The sequence below is a fragment of the Ursus americanus genome, chromosome X (genome assembly GCF_024610735.1).
Source record: "Ursus americanus isolate L20-20 chromosome X, mUrsAme1.1.p, whole genome shotgun sequence".
Taxonomy (NCBI): Eukaryota; Metazoa; Chordata; class Mammalia; order Carnivora; family Ursidae; genus Ursus; species Ursus americanus.
In genome coordinates, this window is record NC_142164.1 from 104,031,180 (window position 1) to 104,045,832 (window position 14,653).

The 14,653-nt window shown below is 39.0% G+C and overlaps 1 pseudogene; it reads right to left on the reverse strand.

Moving 5' to 3' along the window:
- Nucleotides 1-213: 213 nt before the first annotated feature.
- On the reverse strand, nucleotides 214-495 carry LOC123797235 (large ribosomal subunit protein eL43 pseudogene; annotated as a pseudogene).
- Between the last annotated feature and the right edge of the window lie 14,158 nt (nucleotides 496-14,653).

The window sequence follows — 14,653 nt, forward strand, 5'->3', positions numbered from 1 at the left end:
TGGTGGGTCTTCTGGTCTTTCAACTCCTTCAGTCTTTTTTTTTTTAAAGATTTTATTTATTTATGTGACAGAGAGACAGCCAGCGAGAGAGGGAACACAGCAGGAGAGAGGGAGAGGAAGAAGCAGGCTCCCAGCCAAGGAGCCTGATGTGGGACTCGATCCCAGAATGCCAGGATCACGCCCTGAGCCGAAGGCAGACGCTTAACGACTGCACTACCCAGGCGCCCCCAACTCCTTCAGTCTTCTGATGGCCAACTTTACTGTGATGGCAGGAATGGTGTTGTAGACCCAGGCACCACTGGCTACTGTTTTCATGCAGTAACCACAATGCCAGATCCCCACAGCTCATCTTTTCATGTTGGTTTTGCCACAAAAGGAGCAGCTGTACTTAGTGTGCTGGCTTATACCAATCTTTTTCGTCTTTTTCCTGAGGGAGGCACCATAACGGGTCCCACATTTACCAATGATTCCAACCCTCTTGGTGTGTTTAGCCATGTCCCTGCAAACCAGGTCTGAGCCCAGAGAGCATGGTCACTTTTCTTTAAATGTTAAGAAGCAGTCATCTAAGCAACATTGGGAACACAAAAACTAAGCTGGGTTTTTGGAAGATGAATTCTTTATTGGATTTCAGAAAAGGGAAGAGTTCACTTTGGGTTGAACTTCATGGAGGAAGTTGAATATGAGCTCTGTGTTGGAGGATAGATTGTAATTGGATTGGCAAATGAGCAGGGAGAGGGCAATTCAAGAAAAAGGTGTGAGGAGAGCAGTCTGAGGTAAGTTGAGAGAGCATGTTTGTAAACGATGGATTGGCACATGGGGACCAGGTTAGTAAAGATACGGAAAACCAGGCTGAGGAGTTTAGACGTTACAAATGAATAATTGGGAGCCTGTATAGGTTGCATTCATTTGTAAGTAACATAGAAGTGATTTCAACAAAAAAGGTTGTTTGTTTGTTTGTTTGTTTTCTTACAGAAGATGCCTAAATGCCATCAGGGAATCAGTCCTGAGCATCCTGGCCTTCTGTTCTAATGGTTGCCATGTCCTAATCCTGAGATGGCTGCTACAGCTTTAGGCATCACTTCTACATTCATGTTGGGGGCAAAAGGGGAAAATAGTTTACCTGCCACCTCTCCTTTACTACTTGTCTTTTTCTAAAGGGATCAAAAGCTTTTCTAAAAGTCTTTGTCATGCTTGTGGTTTTGTTTCATTAAACAGAACTGGGCCACCTTCCACATGCCTACCTCTAGGGGCAAAGGAAGCTGAGAAATGAAGTATTGGGCTTTCAGCCTCTACAATGGAGGTGTCAGGGTAGAAGGAGATTATTAATGGCTAATGGGTTAGTAAATAAATATGTACTACAGAGCCATTGTGGTTCTTGAGTGGAGGAAATGGCATGTTGAAAACCAATATCCCACCCAAGATTGTTCTCAGAAAATTCTTAGAGAAAAAGAGGGCTGGGATCATCTAGATTATTATTCAGAAAGTATTTACCCTTTCACTTTGCTGCTGTGGGCATAAATTTCTCCCCCTCACTGATATTGTGTTTGGCCACATGATTGTCTTTGACCAATGGAATGTGGGTGGAAATGATAGCGTACTAGTTCTGAGCCTAAGCTTTAAGCCTCCCATGTTTCTGCTTATCTTTATCTTATCTTTATTTTGCCACTGCCCTAAAACCAACATGCCTCCGTAGGAACCTACTGGTCACTGTACAGTGAGGGGTACGTAGAGTCATCCTGGTCAACCCACAGACCCGAAGTGTGAAGTAGGGCTGCTCTAGCTCCCCTGTAGACCTATGAGAATAAAGATATGTGGTTGTGTACTTTTCTACTGACATTGTTGCACAGGAATAGTGATGGATATAATTAATAGTCCTTACATTGAGGTGATCTGTTGAAGGCAATCTGTTGCTTAAAATTCAAAATAATACTGACATCATTTGTATTGTGCTCAAACATAAATGACAATTGACATGGTTTTCTCTGGAAGGAAAAATTCCCTTTCATGGAATATTAGTCAGCCATCAGAAAGAAATCTTAACATTTGCAAAGACATGGATGGAGCTAGAATGTATTATGCTAAGTGAAATAAGTCAGAGAAAAAAAAATGCCATATTATTTCACTCATATGTGGAACTTAAGAAACAAAACAGATGAACATAGGCTAAGGGGAAAAAAGGGAAACAAACCATAACAGACTCTTACCTATAGAGAACAAACTGAGGTTGGTGGAGATAGATGGGCGGGGGATGGGCTAGATGGGTGATGGGTATTGAGGTTTCTTGTTGTGATGAGCACTCGGTGTTGTATGTAAGTGATGAATCACTGAATTCTATTCTTGAAACTGATATTACACTATATGTTAACTAGAATTTAAATAAAAACTTGAAACAAAGTATCATTATGTCCATTTTACAGACTAGAAAATAGAATTGAAGAGGTGAAATGATCTCTTTAAACTCAGTTGGCTAGTATTTGTGAGACCACTGTTCTTTTTGGCTCAAAGCACATCATTGTTTACAACAAGTCAATTACTTTAGTCCCATGGCTACAAAGGTGTCTGTTGTGGTTCATAATAATATTTCAGGTCCTAGACTGGGACCACTGTGCCTGGAACATCACAGACATTTTGTAGGTTGAGTAAATAAATTTAGGAATGAATGAATGAATGGAATAAGCACTCAAGAAATATATCTGTATTAGAGGGTAAAACTTTTCTTATCAAGTGTAAAATGAGTGGACCCTTTTATTGTCCTACCATTCCCACTTACACTCCCAATCAAAATCCTTTCCATTTCACGAAGGTGAAACTCAGCAAGGTAGTTTTCACCCATGCCCTTATCACATGTTTGGGAAGCAAAGAGATTATATTTGTCAGGATATGAGAGGGGAGACACAGGGTATCTTACTTGCATAGAGAGAATGCCGTACATGCTTGGTGTACTATCACTTGTAGTTTATATCATTAGCATCACTACAGCATCCAGGTAGACCAGAACAATGAGATGCTTGGGCTCTGGAGGTTGCCTCAATCATGTACATAGGTCTGTTAAGATATTGGTGGTAGTGAGATGAGAAAGGGAATGAAGATAGGCAAATTTGGCACAGACAAAAGGAAGGGGGAAAGACAAAGTAAAAATCCCTTTCTCTGGGGCAAGATCTCAATAGAATTAGGGCAGACACCATTTATTTATTTATTTTTATTATGTTACCATACAGTACTTCATTAGTTTTTGATGTAGTGTTCCATGATTCATTATCTGTGTACAAGAGCCAGTGCTCATTGCAATATGTGCCCTCCTTAATACCCATCACTGGGCTGACCCATTCCCCCCACCCCCCACGCTTCTGAAACCCTGAGTCCATAGTTTCTCATGGTTCGTCTCCCCTTCTGATTTCCTCCCCTTCATTTTTCCCTTCCTTCCCCTGATGTCCTCCATGCTATTCCTTATGTTCCACATATGAGTGAAACCATATGTCTTTCTCTGCTTGACTTATTTCACTTAGCATAATCCCCTCCAGTTCCATCCATGTTGATGCAAATGGTGGATATTCATCCTTTCTGATGGCTGAGTAATATTCCATTGTATATATGAACCACACCTTTATCCATTCATCTATTGAATGGCATCTCGGCTCCTTCCACAGTTTGGCTATTGTGGACATTGCTGCTATGAACATTGGGGTGCATGTGCCCCTTCTTTTCACTACATCTGTAACTTTGGGGTAAATACCCAGTAGTGCAATTGCTGGGTCATAGGGTAGCTCTATTTGTAACTTTTTGAGGAACCTCCATACTGTTTTCCAAAGTGGCTGTACCAAATTGCATTCCCACCAACAGTGTAAGAAGGTTCCCCTTTCTCCACATCCTCTGCAACATTTGTTGTTCCCTGCCTTATTAATTTTAGGGCAGGTTCTGTTTAAAACCTCATTTTTAGTGAATTCTACCACTTTAGATCAGTTAAAATCATGGTAGTAAGTTCAAATTAAAATAAATATTAATTAATAAACAATAAATTGTTTTATGATCAGTGTTACTGCTTAAATTCTAATTAAACTAGACCAGCACCATTTGCTGTGTCAGTACCTTCCCAGTGTGCTGAAAGCCCCACCAGATAAGGACAAGGAGGCCAAAAAAAAAATTTGGTTGGGATAGATCCCTGGGGGTGACATTGTAATGAGGTACAGGGGGCAGGTGGTTTGGGGAATCTCTGAATACAAAGTCAAAGGGGCTTCTATAGCTTCCTGTTGTTACTGGATAAGGCTACGTTCTTTGGCATGGTTCTCAAGATTTCTAATCTCACTTTTGGGTAGCTCTCTCACACTACACACCAACACTCTAAGAACAAACTGGAAAATAGTTTTTTTGAGATTTATTTAATGACTACAGTTAATGCAACTTTGACATAATAAAATTTCCCATATTGTAGATGGAATGAATTTTCCCAACTCTTTACTTCCTTCTTCTGAGAGATTTATAAATCTGTGTACTTGATTTGTGCTACTTCCAACCAGAGGAAACTGTTTATTTCCCCCTCCATTGATGGAAGGCTTGGTCACGTGGCTTGGTTTGGACAATGGAATATCACTTAATGGATGAGTAAAAGGTTTAAGTGTGCTCAGATGATTTGGCTTGGTCTCTTGAAATTCTGCCATCTACCATGAGAAGAACATATCCCAAGTAGCTCCTGGCCCCAGAATGTTGAAGACGTCTGTTACACACATGAACTTGATATAAAGCCTCGATTCTAGCCTGGCTCTGCCAAGCCTAGTCAAGAAATGCAGCCTACCCACAAACCCATGGGCAAGAAAAATTTTGTGCTTGAGGGCTGCTGAAACTGAGAATTGTTCATAGTGTAGTAGATAATTCTAAACCATAGGAATTATGCCTAATAATACAGATGGCAGGTCCAAGCTTGCCTAAATGTAATAATAAAATTCTTAAGTAGGCCTTTTTATACTAAGCATTCTCAGTGAACACAGTGAATATCTCCTATATATCTAGTACTTTATCGAATCTAACATTAAGCAGTGTGGAAGCAGAATGTGTTTAGGAAAAAGTATTAAACATATTCTGAGATACTATTTTTTTCCTACTTGATTATTAACCCCCAAATACTGTATTTTTATTAGTTTTGGAGGTAGAATTTAGTGATTCATCAGTTGCTTATAACAGCCAGTGCTCATTCCATCAAGTGCCCTCCTTAGTGCTCATCACCCAGTTAGCCCTTCCCCTCACCCCCCTCCTCTCCAGCAACTCTGTTTCCTATAGTTAGGAGTCTCTTAAAGTGTGTCTCTCTGTTTTTATCTTATTTTTTTCCCTTCCCCTATGTTCATCTGTTTTGTTAAATTCCACATATGAGTGAAATCATATGGTAATTGTCTCTCTCTGACTTACTTTGCTTAGCATAATACCCTCTAGTTGTATCCACATCAGTGCCAATGACAAGATTTCATTCTTGATGGCTGAGTAATATTCCATCGAATATATATACCACATCTTCTTTATCCATTCATCTGTTGATGGACATCTGGGCTCTTTCCATAGTTGGGCTATTGTGGACATTGCTGCTATAAATATTGGGGTGCATGTACCCCTTCAAATCACTATGCTTGTATCCTTTGGATAAATATTGAGTAGTGCAATTGCTGATGGTAGGGTAGCTCTATTTTTAACTTTTTGAAGAATCTCCATACTGTTCTCCAGAATGGCTGCACCAGTTTGCATTCCTACCAACAGTGTAAGAGGGTTCTGCTTTCTCTGCACGCTCTCCAACATCTATTGTTTCCTGAGTTGTTAATTTTAGCCATTTTGACAGGTGTGAGGTGGTATCTCATAGTGGTTTTGATTTGTATTTCCCTGATGCCAAGTGATGGCAACAAAATGAAAAGGAAATAGTCACCAAATACTTGAGACTGATTTTTTTTTTTTTAAATACGTGGACTTTAACCAAAGATTAACCTTTTAAAAATCAGGTTGAATACTAATTTGATGCCAAATGCATTTGGGTATGAGCTGACTTCAGCTTAGGAGTTACTTGATTTTAGGGATTTTTTTCCCAGCTATTTTTGAAATTATCTTTGGCTCAAACAAAAGGGAGAAGCAGCGTGTTTTCCCAAGGAAAGACTTGAGATCGGAAGGCTTGGCATTGAGTGCTGTCTTGATCATGGTTTATGTGCTTCAACAAGTTGCTTATCTGCTCTGAACTTGGTGTCCCCATCTATCAAACGGTGGCATTAATAAATTCCACTTGGTAGAATAGTTGTGAGGATCAAATGCAGTAATGTGTGTGAAGGCATGCTGTAAAGTGCCTGAAAAATTATAAAAGTATTATGTTTCTCAAACACTGTTTCTAAGAGAAAAAAAACTGGTGCCTTTTCTGAAAGGGCTATATGTTTCTGGGGTTAAGTTTTTTTTTACTTAGACAAAAACTGTTCTTTTTGTCTTTCATTTTGGGTTTGGTACTTGATCCTTCCCTGCCCTGATACTGGATTGCCAGAGGATGAGCTTGCTCAGGTCTTTTCTCTGTCCACGATGGGAATTGTTATCTCTTGCTTCAGTAAAGAAGAGTGAGATTACTTATTAAGTCTGTCTTTGGTTAGCGTTATCAATCTCCAGATTCACTTGGCTTATAGCTAGTTCAACAGCATCAACAAAATATAGAATTTTAATAAAAAATGGTTTGACCGCAGGTAATGTGTTACAAAAATGATTTTTAAAGTCTTTTAGTCCTACAGTTCAGTCTTGGCTGCTTTACATCCAATCTTTTCCTAAACCTTTTTTAGCTTGTTGTTTCACTTGTAAAATAGTGATAATTACTGCTTCTTGGGGTTACTGGAAAGATTAAATGAGATCTATGAGTCGACTACTCTTCATTTTGAACTTTGAGCAGAGAAATCCCATAAATGCTATAAATTATAGTCTATAAATTATTGCCTCTTAATTTTTCCATGACTTAAATTTACTTATGATCCACAGTATGTTTTGGGTATATTTTTGAAAATGTCACAGTTAGCTTCTTTACAGTAATCAGCATTGAATTTATTCTCTATGAAGTGAAGCAGAAAAGTCACATGGTAATGACAACCTACATTTACCTGGCTCTCTAAATGCAATCAACCCAAAAATGCAAGGAACTAATTTAACAAAATGTACCGTATTTGAGTCCAAATCCCCTCTCTTAAGTTTCCTTGACCTTCTCAAGGACAAAGAATAAAATGTATTCACCTGGGAAAAACAATAATTTGGGTTAAAAGTCTACATGATTAGATTTCTCAATTGAACATAACATCCTTAAAGTCATAAATGAAATGGAAAGAATATACATCATTTTTTTTTTACTAACACAAACTTTTTTCCCCTAATTAAGGTTTTTTAGAAAGGAAAACCTAAATCCGAAGTATATTTCATTGTTCATGAAGTTATGAAAAGCTTGATAAACCTATTATCACAAATCTCAGATTTCATATGAATTGCAGGAGATAGAACAAAACACCCACCCTTCTTTTAATAAGACACCATGGTTAGTACAGTTTCTGGAATCTAACAGATACTCAGCTGATACTCAGGCCCATGTAATGGCAACAATTATTCATGCTAAGACTTGTATTGTTTCGTATACATCCATAGTTCTCAGTTAGAAAGATTGCGATTATAGAGTTTATTGATGGAATTCCAAGGACAATATGGGTGAGTTGGATGGACTACTGAGACCAGGTCCACTTACTATATCATTTTGAAGTCAACTTTCCGTTGTCAGCTTGATTTTGTTGGGTACTCTTTAAGAAGGACCCTGACTTCTCCATCTTGAAGGCTCCCCAACTCTGGTCCTCAGATGGATTTGGTTGCTCCTTTCTCACTGCCTGCCCCCCCACCGCCTCATAGTACTTCTGTACTCTGTCGCAACCCAGTTCTCTACTGTATGTACTAATTACACCTCCCCCTCTCATTAGTCTAGCATCTCCTCCAGGAAGGCCTTTGTTCATCAGTATTTCCACAGCGCTTAACACATGGCAGGCACAGAGTAGTCATTCAGTATTTTGAAATGGGTTTCTTGAGTGGATAAATGAAAGGAAGAAACAAGTCTCTAGAGGCTGTAAGTTTCATTGCTTTTCACTGCATTCCTCTGGTTCCTTTATATTCTTTGAACTATCTTGCTGGCATCTGGAAACCATTAAAAACTGGGAAGAAGGAAAAGGTTCAAGGAACCAGGGCCAGCAGTCTTCCTACCCCTTGCAACATGAGAAAAAGCCTTCTAAACCCATCCATTATCCCCTTCCTGTATCACCCACCCAAGGAAGGTGTAAGAGTGGGATTCCAACTGCTGAGGGGAGAGATTGGTGATTTCTGTCATAGAATGGGGGCCACAGAGGAGTTGGACAAGGATCAGAATATAAAACTAGAAATTCTTCAGATTTTCTCGAAGTGTTTTTTTTTTCTTCCTCTTTTGGAGTTACTGTCAGTCAGAGAATGCATTCCAAGGTCATAATAAAATCAGGAATTGTTCATGCCACCGTTCCCTGATTACTGCAGTCAATCAAGAATCCATTTTAAGTTATTTCAACATGTTACTTGGTTTACTCAGCTGCATACCTAACAGGGTCTTTGATTAAACACATGGTGTGGGATTCAGAGTATTGTCTCATTCACTTTGGAAACAGATTGCCCCTTTGCAAATGACCCTCTATGTCCCCCACCACCCTGCCCAGAAGCACTTCTTACTTGAAAGAAAATGTAATCCAGCTTTATAGGAAAATAAACCTTTCCATCTTAATTTCTTGTATTGTCCTTTTTCCAGTTATGTTTTTCTTTGTACGGTACAGTTGCCAGCAGGTGAATGTAGTGTTCGTCTACATACATTTTCAAGGTTTTTGTTGTTGTTGTTGTTTCAATGACAATTCACTTATTTTTATGGTGAGCTAGGGAGTGTGGTGTTGATTGCAGCTGTTACCCTCTGTTCTTGCAGTTGGCAGCACAGATTCACTGGGGATCACCTACCCTGTTTACCCTCAAGCCCACAGTTGGAGAGAACTGCTTTTACTATTACAGCTATTCAGCTGCAATTAAGAGGGCACCTGAGAATTCGCAAACTCTTCAGTCCATTAGTTGGTGCAGCGTTTGTGACTACAAATAAAGGTTGCTTGTCGCCTTTTAATCACTTAACTTCAATTTATCTTACAACAGGATTGGCTGGATTCTTGCCAACTTTTGTGTACTTCTAGAATGCCGGTGACCTTACCTTATGCAATGTCCTGGGTTTTATTTGAATGGCTAACAACCATCGCGTTCAAAAGTTTGCATTTACTGTATTTATTTTTCCGTCATTCTACGTTCCATTTTTGGCTAGGGGCTCTTGACACCTATTTATGAGATAATGTGCAATAATGATGATAGAATGAAAGTCCTTGATTAACTGGATGTGTACCTGTGTCACTTAGATGTCACCACATTGATGCCGTACAACACACACCCTCGGTGACATCCAAGAGTACACATTGATTTATCTGATCCAGGCAGAGCTCACTCTCATGGCTTAGGTTCGGCTGCCAGTTGACCAAGGCAGCTTTCTTGATACTGGCTGGTCTTGCCCTGATCTCTCTCAGTACGCTAGCTATCAGCTGAGCTAGGATGGCCTTGGCTGGGAAGACAGGAGCACATCAGCTCTGCTCCACATGTCTTTCACTCTGGAGCAGACTAGCCCAAGAATGTGCTCACAGCAGTGGCAAAGGACAGGAGCAAGCCAGCCTACTTGCACAAGCACTTGTCAAAGCCTCTGCTTGCATCGTATTTGCTAATATCCTGTAGGTCAAAGCAAGTCACAGTGCGGAGGAGTTAGCGGGCACTGCAAATAACAGGGCACAGGGCATGGAAATAGGAGCTAATTTCTACACGCTCCTACAGAATATTCCATTCTCAGACTGTGTGGAGCCTCTTTCTACCTTCTGTGGGTCATGCGTGCTTTCCCTCCCTTGTCTTCCCCTCACAGAATCAAGAGCTTGCTCCCTTTTGATCATAGGCTCGTTTTCCATGTTTCCTTCAACCAGTTTCCTTCTCTGTGTTCTCCTTTCCCTAGCTTCCTCTAAGTCTTGGCCCCCTTTTCTTGTTTCTTCTTCTCCCTATCCCCTCTCCTTCTTTCCTAAAGAGAAAGTAAAAACCTAAAATTTTCATGCACATGGGTAATTGTTTGAAGGGAATACTTTTCTTTTGGTCCCTAGAGCTCTCATTACTGATTAACTCCTTACAAAAGGAAATGCTGAAACTTCTATTTCTCCAGAAACTTAACAGTGTGGGTGGTTCTGGTGTGGGCAGGAAGAGAGAGTCAGACTTAAGTTGTCCTGAAAGGAAAAAAAAAAAAAGTCTGCATGAACCAAACACAGAAGCAAAACCTAAATAGATTGCCCAACATTTTTTTTTTGAAGTTTTCTCCCAAATTTACCAACTGGAAATTTGAACTGGGCTTTTCTTTTTAATTAAGGGTTTAGAATAGATGGAGATGCAGGTGGTATTTTGGTTGGTAGTATGTGGTGATAATCATTGTTGCTATAGCTACCCGAAAAGTGTTCAACAGAATATCACTTCATGTTGCAACTTCAAAGAAAGACTGTAAAAGTTCTATGCTTCTCATATAGATTTAATTTAAAGGCAAAAAGAGTCTGCTATATTCAGGATGGAATCTGTTTCTTAATCTGTGCCTGAAAATATGGCTCAGTGTTCAAAACGGGTCAATTCAGGGGGTCAGTACGTTTTCTTGATAGGTTTAAATGGAGGTCAGCTAGCTGCTTCCACAGACATGGCTTTCATTATACTAATTGGATAACAACTTAGCAAAGTGAGATATTAAGGTGACTTATTATGGTAAACACTTAACGTTTCCCGCTTCGAACTGGTTTCGGGGAAAACAGCCCCACCTTAATATAAAGCTCATACAATGTGTCTATCCTTGTTTCAGAAAAAAAAAATAACCAAAAAAAATGATGTAAAAGTTTCACGTAGAGCTCCCTGTGCTTTCAAGAAAGCTCAAAGGCATTTTCTCGAATTCTGCTTCCATTAATCTGCCTTGGGACAGCCGGGACTGGCTTCCATGGGCTTAATTCAATACAAAATGGTAACTCCACTGCTCAAAACATACTCCATTTAAGAGAGTGGGGACCTGGATATGTTTGCCTAGTTCTCTGACCCAAACCTACTTTTCTGCAAATGAGACTTAGATTTCTTTTCTACCTACCTGCCTCTTTCAGTGGATCATTTCCTTATCACTTAGACTGTCAGAGCCTAAATTTCCTCATCTATAAAGATGAGGCTCTAACACCCACCTCCCAGTGTTGTGAGGGTTGATCGTCAGTGTAGACGAAAGCAGTCAGTTCTCAAGTGTCATGCAAGTACATAATTTCACAAGCAGAAATATTCTGATAAGCACTGGGAAAACTCAGATTTCCTCCAAAGAACTTTGGTCAATGGTAGGAATCCTGGGTGAGGGTAGCGTTATTGGACAACAGTTAAAGATAGTGAGATCTGATTTGTTTTCCGTTTTCATGGCATGGATTTCAAGGCCTTCCCTGGTAGATGCAGTTTCCAGTAAGATTTAATTTTCACACATTCTAAGCCAGCTCCAAGCTCTAGGGTCAGAAAAAATGGAAGTTGCTTGACAAAGATTCTGACACTGCACCACATGAAGGGCTGTATCTTCTTTAAGTATTTTTAGAGGGACATAATTGATATACAATGTTACATTATTTTCGGGTATACAACATAATGACTTGATAATTTGTATATATTGCAAAATTACCAACACAAAGTCCAGTTAATTTCAATTATACACAATTACAATTTTTTTCTTGTGATGAGAATTTTGAAGATGTACTCTTAGCAATTTTCAAATATACCTATAGAATATTAACTATAATCACCATGCTGTGCATTAGTCCCCAGGACTTAATGCTTTTATAACTGGAAATTTGTACATTTTGACTTCCTTCACCTATTTCACCCACCCCCACATCTGGCAATCACCAGTCTGTTCTGTATTTGAGTTTGTGTTGTTGTTGCTGTTCTTGCTTGATTCCACCTATAAGTGAGATGATGTGGTATTTGTCTTTGTCTGACTTCACTAAGCATAATGCCGCTAAGGTTCATCCATGTTACAAATGGCATGGCAGGATGTCATTTATTTTTATGGCTGAATAATATTCCATTGTGTGTGTGTATACATATATATACATATAATATCACTGTGTGTGTGTGTGTGTGTGTGTATATATATAATCTCACATCTTATTTATCCATTTATCCAGGACCCTTAGGTTGTTTCGCTGTATGTCTTGGCTATTGTGAATACTGCTGTGAGGTGTGAGGTGATACCTCATTGTGGTTTTGATTTGCATTTCTCTGAGTGATGTTGAGCTGCTTTTCATGAATCTGTTGGCCATCTGTGTGTCGTCTTTGGAAAAATTTCTAGTCTGTTCCTGCCCATATTTGTAATCAGATTAATTTTTGCTATCCAGTTGTACAAGTTTATATATTTTGGATATTAACCTCTTATCATATACAGGTTTAAAAGTAGTTTCTCCCATTCAGCAGGTTACCTTTTCATTTTGATGATGTGCTCAAGCATTTTAGTTTGATACAGTCCTACTTGGTATTTCTGCTTTTGTCTATTCCTTTGGTGTCAAATAAAAAAAAGTAATCACTAAGACATATGTGAAGGAGCTTATCATCTATGTTTTCTTCAAGGAATTTTATGGTTTCAGGCCTTATATTTAGATCTGTAATCCCTTTTGAGTTCGTTTTTTGTGAATGGTGTAAGATAGTGGTCCAGTTATGTTCTTTTGCATGTGGCTGTCAAGTTTTCTCAATAGCTCTTATTGAAGAAACTGTCCTATCCCCATTGTCTATTCTTGGCTCCTTTGTCACAAATAAACCCACCATGTGTGGGGGGGTTTATTTCTGGGTTCTCTATTCTTTTCCCTTGATCTATAGGTCTGCCTTTATGTTAATACCCTACTGTTTTGATTACTACAGTCCTGTAATACAGTTGGAGAGCAGGCAGCGTGATGCCTCCAGCTTTGTTTTTCAAGATTGCTTTGGCTATTAAATGTCTTTTGTGGTTTCATACAAATTTTAGGATTGTCTGCTATAATTCTGTGCAAAATGCCATTGGAATGTTGATAGAGATAGCCTTGAATTTGTAGATGACTTCGGGTAGTATGAATGTCTTAGCAGTACTCTTGCAGTTAATGAGCATGGAATATCTTCATTTGTGTCCTCTTCAATTTCTTTCATACATTAATGAATGAGAGCTCTTTCACCTGTTTGGTTAAATTTATTCCTAGATACTGTGTTCTTTTTAATGCAGCTATAAATGGGATTGTTAATCTTTCCAATAGTTCATTGTTAGTGTATGGAAATGGAACAGATTTTTGTATATTGATTTTTGTATCCTGTAACTCTACTAAATTCTGTTTTTTTTTTCCTTTTTTTTTTGGTGGAGTCTTCAGGGTTTTCTCCATGTAACATCATGTTAGCTGCATGCAAATAGTGATGTCTTTCTGATTTGGATGCTTTCTTAGGGGTTTTTAAATGATGGACTAGACAACGTTTCCACTATCTTTTTAAAAATGTTACATCTTTTCGGGTAGTTTCTCACATTAACTTCCAAAAGAGGCTGCATGACATATATTTATTTACCTTGAAATGAAAGTGAAATTAATTTTTATTTGAGGGGTTCTTAGAATTTTTGACATTGCTTGAGAGCCCAAGACATCACAAAAGCAGGAGCTGAGGTCATTTGCTTGAAGACTGCAACAAGACTCACTGGTTAGCAGCCAGCAGGGTTCAGAGTCATTGGTTCTGTCTGCTAATGGATCACTGGGGTGTTTGTGCCGCTGCTTCCTAGTCCCTATTCAAGTGAAACAAACAGTTATTGGTCCAACCAATACGCACAAATGGTTATTTTATTCCCTGGAGAAAAGCCTTTCAGCACCTAGGTGTCTGTAGAAAAATCTCTTCATCATGTAACATGGCTTTATTTACAACTACATTAGTAGTTATAGTAGTACTATGTTAAAAAATAATTCCTTGTGCAATTATGAATCGAATTAATGGAAAGATTACAGAAATGGATGCATCTCTAATTTTTTTTTATGTCACAGTGATCTAGCATAGCTTGAGAGACTCAAAAATACATCTGTACCCTACATATATGTACACACTTTATTGTATAATGTTCAAAGTAGATAATATAGAGCTGCAGTGTTGAATATGGTAGCCACTAGCAACATGTGGCTACTTAAACTTCAAATCACTTAAAAATTAAAATTTTACTTTCTCTGGGGCACCTGGGTGTCTCAGTTGTTTGGGAGTCAGACTCTTGATTTCACACCTCAGGTCATTATCTCAGGGTTGTGGGATTGAGCCCCGAGTCGGGCTCCTTCCTCAATCTGCTTGTCCCTTTCCCTCCCCCTCTACCCCTTCCACTGCTCGCTCTCTCTCTCTCTCTCTCTCTCTCTCTCTCGTGTGTGTGTGTGTGCACTCTCCATCCCTCTAATATAAAATTTTAATTTTTTTTTACTTTGTCAGTCACACTAGCAAATATTTCAAGTATTCAGGAGCCATATATGGCCAATAGATATTGGGTTGAATAGTGCAGAATCACATT